Source organism: Adiantum capillus-veneris, chromosome 9, assembly GCF_014529385.1.
Source record: "Adiantum capillus-veneris isolate H3 chromosome 9, ASM1452938v2, whole genome shotgun sequence".
NCBI classification, from domain to species: Eukaryota; Viridiplantae; Streptophyta; class Polypodiopsida; order Polypodiales; family Pteridaceae; genus Adiantum; species Adiantum capillus-veneris.
In genome coordinates, this window is record NC_140939.1 from 276,165 (window position 1) to 284,765 (window position 8,601).

An 8,601-nucleotide genomic window follows, 5' to 3' on the forward strand; every position below is an offset into this window, starting at 1 on the left:
CGAGAAAGAAGTACATCTCCTCACATAATCACTCATATTAGCATAGCTTAGCTTAGTAATTAGCTTGGTAGAGAAGATGAGCATGCATTGAAGCTTGGCTCTTGGTTGGATTTGCATCCACATGCCAAGAGAGTGTTGATGTAGGCTTCTATCTCACAAGCTTGGAGTAGGTGATGAGCTCTCCATTAAAGCTTGGGAGGAGATAGAGTATTTTCCCTTCACACATGGTCAAGTGTGAGAGTGTGTGTGTCAATGCCAAGCAAAAATCAGCCCCCCCCCTCTCTTGGGCGAGCCCTAGCTGCTAAATAAGTCTGGCTTTTGCCTCATTGGACCTCCCCAGGTCAAGCCAATAGGGATTAAGCAGCATAAGTGATAGCCTTCTGACATGTGTCCCCCTTTCCCCTTTTGTGAGAGCTTTAGGTAATTAAATAATTAAACTAAACTCTCATTGGACCCCTTTGCCTCCTGGCCAATAGGAATCAGGCAAGCCATGGGGTTCCTGAATGCTCATTGGACCCCTTGGGAGACTGCCCAATAGTCTTCTAGGACACTTAATTCTTATTGGTTTCTTTTATTAAATGTTTTTAAATTAATTAAACTAGATTTACTCTAGCTTAATTCTCATTGGTCCACTTCAAGGGTCTTCCAATAGGAATTGGGCACACCTTGTGGGCATTTGGCCTAGGGAGCTGACATGTGTCCCTCATTCCCTTTGTGTAAAGGGAGCCTGTGTGTGTGTGTGTGGCTTTCTCTCTCATCCCCTAGCTTTGGGGCTCGCCCCCTCCCATTTAGGGATATGCAAAGACTTTTAGGGCACACACTAAGCATCCAATTTTCCCTAGGGTTGACCTTTGGACACAACCTTTGAATTTTGGAACCTTAGCATTTTGGAAGTCTTAATGGGCTGAACCTTAGGGTCTTTTTGGCCCATTGTTTCACATGGCTCTTTTGCAGATGGCCCCCCCTTTGGATCCCTATTTTCCCTCCTTTGGATCCCTACTGTGGCCGGTCTGCTAACTTAACCAATATTCTAGCTTTTTCTCCCTTGGCACTTCCCCACATTAAATGATCAGTTTAATATGAGAAAATCATTTAGGAGAATTAGATATTGATTATTATGACATTACCTCTCTCTCTTTTCCTCTCTCAATGCGTGCGTTTTTTGTTTATGCATGCTCTCTCTCTCTTTTTCTCTCTCAATGTGTGTGTGCATTCTTTGTTTATGTATGTGTGTGTGCATTTTTGTTTTTGTTTGTACTCTCTCTCTCTCTCTCTCTCTCTCTCAAAAACACTATGTGTGTGTGTGTATGTGTGTGTGTGAGAGAGAGAGAGAGGGAGAGAGAAAGAGGGGAAGGGAACATGAGAATGAGGAGAGGGAAGGAGCATACGTGGCTCTCCTTCCTCTCCTCGTGTGTGTGTGTGTGTGTGTGTGGAGAAGAAAAAGAGAGAGAGAGAGAGAGAGAGAGAGAGAGAGAGAGAGTGAGGGAGAGCGTTACTTGCTCCTTGCTTGAGGGCGCCGAAAAACTCAGATCTGAGATCTGAGTTTTTGGGCGCGCTCGGTTATTTTTTTACCCCAGCCGGCGTCGCTATGAGCGTCGCTATAAGCGTCGCTAATATGAAGAGCCTCTTGTAGTGTAAATCGGTGGATCTACGCCAAGGTGAGTATCTACACACTGCCTAAATCGGCGAATCTGTGTGTCTGTGACCAATGGACTATGCTAGGCATAAAAATAAAACATTTATTACATGTGTGAAACCAATTTGAAGCATGTGTGAGTATGGGGGTACTTACAAACTGTTGTTTACTATCCCAGAGTACCTTAGCTCACATGAGTAGCTATATAGCTTTAAAAAATTTCATACAATGCAAGTAGTAGGTGCAGAATATAACAATGAGCCATTTAAAGAGGACAACTTTGAATTTAAAAAAATCCCAAGAAATTTGTAATTTATGTAATTTTTAACTATGGATATGTGTGCAGAACAATTAATAACACCAAATGATGAATGAACATTAATTTATGAAGGAGTCGTACCTAGATACTAGAGGTTAAATGACAATAGGTTGCTAGCAATTAATACATAGCATGATCCTTATGTACCTTGTTGAACTACAATCACTGTCGATATCAATAGAACACACACATCGTGATTAGTATATATATATATATATATATATATTATCCAGTTAGTATATCATTCACTCGCTATATACTTTAGTTTAATGTCTTTTTATATATATTTAATTATTGGATTATGATTATACAAATATATGTTTTAATTGTCAAAAATACAACATTGTTGATGTCAACATAACAAGGTGGCCGGGGGTTGTGTGAAGAGAGAGACAGATCAATAAAATGTTATACAAACCGTCTTTAATTAAAGTCCAAAATGACCTATGAAAGTGAAGTGATACAATTGCAATGGATCTAATAATTAAAGTTAAGTAAAGTGAAAGATTGAAACTCAAAGTTTAAAATCGTCCAAGTAAACCATCATCATCATCGCCTCACTATCCGACATTGTCGGAGAAAGTATGGCACTGCTCACAGAAGAACTTCATCAATGTTTGCCGCTATAAGTAGCGGTGCTGGGAGGGGAAAGAGCGAGAGAGAAATGAAATGAAATGTTATCACTCGTCTTCAAAAAGCCTACGAGATCAAACTGATACAATCCTTGATGATCTAATCCAATGCCTAGATAGTTAAAAGAAAATGAAGGTGAAAAACTAAAACGAAAAGTCTAACAATGTCAGACTAAAATCATCGTCGTCGTCGTCAATTCCCGTGGATGCTCGGCAATGAGGGTTATCCAAGAGATAGTAACTCAGGTAGGTGCTAAGGTGCTCAAGCTTGAGAGTGCCCACCCCAGCTTGAGCACATATGTACACTGCACCTTTTTTTTTTCTTTTTTCTTTTTAATGTGTTAGATTTATAAGGCTAAATGTACACAAATGATGAAGAAACTGAATGGTCTAAGTTATACAAGATAGCTATGTAAATTATATTATGATTAGTGTCAGAGAGTATCTCCTATGTCCACGAGTCTTTGTTCTTTCTATACAAATACGAACTTGACCTACTTTATGCTTCTCAGACAAGAAGCAATTCAATTTTCCATGAGTATTGGAAAGAGTTCTATCTTGGCACGCTATTCATGTAGCATTCTGTAATTCTTTGAGCAAAAATCTACTAGTGGTACGTGGATTTGTTAAAGCTCTGCTCAGAAGCGCGCAAGGTGCAAGGAGACCATGAACGAACCAAAAGAGCTCGTAGTTTTCTTGGATTACAAGATGGGCGATCGTGCATTTTCAAAGCCCACACATTTCTAGACCATTATGGCAGCTTCGTTGGGGTACCTCGACACTCACAACATATACATCTTAGTACCTAGAGCAGCAGTTACCGACACTTCCACGTCCACGGTCTAGCCAAGCGAGATGCCTTGGGTGTGTCATATCCAAAAAGTCCACATAAAACAACTCACTCCAAAGCCAATGGGAAAACCCTTTGGTGAGGCTCAAGATGATTGTTCCAAAACTGAAGAGGCTTTGCAAGCATTCAAGGATGTAGTCAATAAACTAAAACTGGCTTCTGACAAGGACGGAGACCCAAAACCTTTCAAACACTTGAGACTTTGCTCGCCCAGGCGGAGTTATCTTCTACTCTTGAAGAATAATAGAGAATAGGTGAAGCATGTGCCACCCTAGCAGAGTGGAACAAGGAGCCAGCAAAGCCTTTGTTATATGCACAAAAGGGATTTGAAATACTGAGACGCATCAAAGATACAATCGCAAAGTTCATAGCATGTTGTTGCTTGTATACAACATATAGCAGGTGAGTTTGAGAAGTCTTTGAAGCAAGCAGAACACCTGGAACTGATTCTACGGCACTTAGAGAAGACTGCCCGCAGTTATTAGCTCATTTATTTAAAGTTTGCAAGCCAAGCTGATTTGATTAGATGCATAATGTCTCTTGGATAGGCTGAAGAAGCCCTCCCTTATTTTGTCAAGTTGAAGGAAAGACAGCTAGTCACTCGAGATGATCCAAGCCTTGCAGCAATCTACATTCAAGCAATTGAAGCTTTCCAAGAAGCAGGTCAAAATGCTGAAACAGTACACATATATGCTCTTCAAGGTTAGAATGCTGAAGCAGTACACGTTTTCGATCAGTTTTCTAGAGATGAAGCAGCTCAAAAAGCAACAGATACTGAAGGTGAAATTGACATTGCTTTTTTGAGATGGGAAAAGCTCTCACAAGTGGCTGTCTATTTGAAAAATTATACCCTAAAAAAGAAAAGTCTCAAACCTGAGTGTGTGTGTGTGGGGGGGAGAGAGAGAGAGAGGGTTCGTCATAGCATGAAAGAGATGGAGAGAGGCTACATATTTTCTAGTGGTCGTCAGAGAGGAGTGTGTGTGTAGCTGCTAGTGTGGCTACCAGCTAAAAGGAGAGTGTGTGTGTTGGCATGCACAGAGAAAGAGGAAGAGAGAGTTGATGGAGGGCTGCGTCAGGCATGCATGCTAGTGATTGGTTGGGTGGTCCAAGAACGAGAGGGATTGTGTACATGTATGTGTGTGGGCGCGCACAAGCGTGGGAGGGAGAGTCACGGAATCGGTGGTGGTTGGACAGAGAGAGTGGGAGACAAGTGCAGTGGTTGTCAAGTTGGAGTCGAGGGAGAGAAACAACAGCGGGTAGATGGCGGCTGTAGTTAGGGAGAAAAGAGAGACTAGAGTTGGCGGGTTGCATGTAGCTCAGTAAAAGAGTGTCATGGGCCGTAAATTGGTTCAATTTGACTGGTGTTCTGGCGGCTTCAACTGCATGCAGATTGAGGAAGTGGAGAGAGAGAGATTCACTATCGCATGTAAGTGATGAGGGGTCTTGGTGAGCAACTGGCGGTCCAGAGGGAGAGGCAGCGGCACATCAGAGACGGCGCAACTGTGACCATTGCATGCTGGTTAAAATAAAATAAAATAAAAGAAAATTAAGATTTTCAGGTTTGTGCAGAGTTGCGTGGGTAGAGGGTAGCAGAGGCGGATGCAAAGTGCCCACGCTCAGGGGTTGACAACTCTCTGGTCTTCTTGCCCAATTTCGAGGGTCTGCCTTGCCCAATTAAAATAAAAGGTTGTTTTTCTATGGGGTTCTTTCCTTCGCTATTGAATAATTGGTCACGCCATTTCTTTTCTTATACAACACTACTCGGTGTGAGCCAGGCACCCTTCGACACGTACTTCTGTAGTGGTATATCTAAGTCCATTGACTCTTGGGTTGTCCCACGACATCTTATGTGATCGCACGGCTTCTACTTCACAACAATTATGTGTGGAATGGTGATTGCGTCTCCTGCTTGAGGAGCATGCCTCAAGTTCAAACCTCATCAAAAAGATCCTTCCTATGACAGTGCACCTCCAATTCTTCTCCTATTACTGTTCATCTTCGTCTACTATACAAATCCTATAACGATATTTATCATGTTTATTAATATATATATATATATATATATACACACACACACGTTAATACTATGTTTATTTAAAATATATATATATATATATATATATATACATACGTTAATACTATGTAAACTTGCTCATAGTATAAAATTGTCATTTGTACTATATTATTTAAATATCTTTTACTAATTAAAAATTAATGGAGGATTAACACCAAATTTGCATGAAAAAGATAATATAAAACAAAGACATCGAATTATAAAGTTTTAAAACCAGAAGAAAATAAGAGCACTTAGTTTTTGGTTATCCGAATCTGCAATCTTTGGAGCGTAGCCTCAGCTCTGATACCACTGCTACAAACGGATGCGTGGCTGCCCTGGAAAATACTCAAGATGACACAATATCTAGCATAAATGGACAAATCTGCATACCTGGCGATTCCCATAGCACTAAACCACGACATATGCAAACAAAGAGGGACTGAGAGTGAGAACAGAAGAAAAGATCACGTGCAGGCGCACCTCCTAGAGTGGAGTGCTACGTCGGCGCGGCGAGAGAGAAGAGACGAAGGAGAGGAGAATAACACAAACACTAGGTGCAATCTCCCCAGTTGCAAGAGTGACCATTTCCAACTTGCACGTAATTAGTTTATAGATTTCTTGAATGGTCAAAATGAGTACAAACTGACCGGCCGGTCATAAATGGCCAAAGCTCATAAAAGAGCACTTGAATAATTAAATTTACATTAAATATGATATCCTTTTGCAATAGCCTAGCTTGATCAAGCCTTTTCCACCTGTTAGCTGCAATAAATAGTAAAATGTCAATTTCATAACACATGGATCAACCATTCGTAATACAATCACCTTTGGTGTTACTAGCTAACCTTGCTCGCCCTGAGACGCTACTCATCCCACTCCCGACATTTCATGGGTCGCCCTTGAAAGATCATGCAGCTCACATAAACAATTTTAAATTTTCTTGTTTGACATCGCATATTATTGAGGAGGGACATGTAATGACTTATTTTAGCACCACGCTTAAGGGTGAAGCTTTGAATTGGTTTTCCAAGATGTAAGAAAATTCTATTCCTAGTTTTGCCGATTTCTAGCAAAAAAATTTAGCTGCTTTTTGCAAACCTCCAAACGTTTTCTCATTTTTTGAGCAATTATGCTCCTTCAAGGAAAATTATCCTCATGAAAGCATTGAGCAAGCTGCCACAAGGTTCATGAATTTCATCGACCATTATATTCCCACTTTCAACATTGATCCTCTTTACCATCATGGAATCATTTCTTAGGGGGTTGCATCCTAGTGTTCAAATTTTAGTGAGGGCTCAAGCTCCACAAGATTGGAATACTCCTATCACATTTACCGTTAATGTGGAGAGTTCCTACAGGTGTGCTTATGAACCACAACTAGTTGCGACTCCATGTCCATTGTATTACCCATGGCTAGCACCACACTCTTTATCCATGTCCAATCCTAGTTTATCTTTACCAGCCCCATCTTATGTACCCCAATTACAATCGACACCACCTCTGCAATTACCACCTATTACCCCATCCCAACTCCAAGCTGCACCTTCGCCTCTTTTTCTCCCAGCACCCACACCCACTATTAACACTTCCTCTTCATCCACCTCTTCACATGTTTTAACACCAGTTTCTCATGCTTCCCCACCTTTTGTGACTTATCCTCAATCTACTTCTACCACTGCACCTTCCATGCATCGCAAGGGCGAGGATGATTATAAGAGCAGTGAATCTAGTATAGGGGACTTGAAGGACATGATGACTAATTACATGAACTAATTGAATGAAAACATGAAATTTGTGACTCTAGATGTGAAATTTTTGAAGCGTCAACAAAATTTATTGTTCACTCGCTGCCCTGAGCCTAATCCCACTAAGATTGTGTGTCAAGCTTGTGGCGTACCTGGCCATCTTTCCAAAGATTGTCCCACGGTTATCTGCACTTATGCTAGATGTTTGGGTAAGGGGAATACTGAAGAAAATTTTTATATTAAGATACACCACATGGTGAATAGCAACTCTACAATACCACCGCCTGGCCCCATGAACCATTGTAGCGGGAATGAGAGACCTCCTGGCCCTAGTTGGACACTTCTACAGAGAGGGTCTCCTAGTTCTCCAACCATGACTTCTTCTAGTTCGGCACCCACCGCGACCAATAGTCCTCTGTTGATATGATTGATTCCGTTGCGCTTCAGATGCATGCCATTATACGAAAAGGAAAAGATAAAGTTGTTGAGGAGGAGAGAGACCCTACACTCGATGACCCCAAGTAAGTTACTGCCTCCTATTCTTTCTTTTGACCTTGTTGCTGCTCTTAGTCGAGTCAACATTACCATATCCCTACCTTAATACCTTCTCATTTCTCCTTCTAGCTGTGTCCTTTTGAGGAGGTACTACAAAGATTTAGGTTCTTCAAAGGGGGTGAGTCCAATGCTTCTTGATGTTCAAAAAGTGGATTAATTCCCTTCCTGTTGAGCGAGAGTGTCCCCGAGTGGAGTGCATGATCCATCAGCTTGTGATCCCACATACTATAGTTGATGGTGGGTTGGACGTAAATGTTTTGAGCTACACCACCTTTTCCAAGCTTGGGCTATCTTTTAATGGAGTTCCTATTACTGGGTTACTCATGGGTGACCATCATTCTGTGAGTTCTAATTAAGGTTTCATCCAGGGCTTGCCTGTTACTATGGCTCGCCGAACTGTGGAGATTGATTGTTATGTTTTGCGGCTTAACAATCAATGTTATGTTTTGTTATGTTTTTTCTGGGATTCGGGTAGTACCAACTTCTTTTGGGGAGACCTTGGATATGGATGACTGATTGTGTTATTAATATCCCTAGAGGGCGTCTTCTATTGGGTAGAGGATCTTCACGGGTGGTTTTGCTAGCTTATCCTTCTTCTATTATGAGTCCTGGGGTTGCCTCCGCCATTGAGAGTGTTGCAGATGATGATCAGAGTTCTACTTCTTCTTGTACACTCAGTTCTTATTGTATTTACCTTGATGCTATTGAGGTTACCTTTGATGAGGATGAAGAGACTCCACCTTTGGCTAGAGCAGAGGAAACTGTGTGGTTTCCTATAAAGGGGAAGGACAAGGTTGTATTTTTGGGA

At 41.4% G+C, this 8,601-nt stretch overlaps 2 pseudogenes; both read left to right on the forward strand.

The window, feature by feature from the left end:
• The first annotated feature begins 2,803 nt into the window (after positions 1–2,803).
• Positions 2,804–4,144, forward strand: LOC147450010 (uncharacterized; annotated as a pseudogene).
• Positions 4,145–6,735: 2,591 nt separating this feature from the next.
• LOC147450011 (uncharacterized) lies at positions 6,736–7,498 on the forward strand (annotated as a pseudogene).
• The last annotated feature ends 1,103 nt before the right edge of the window (positions 7,499–8,601 follow it).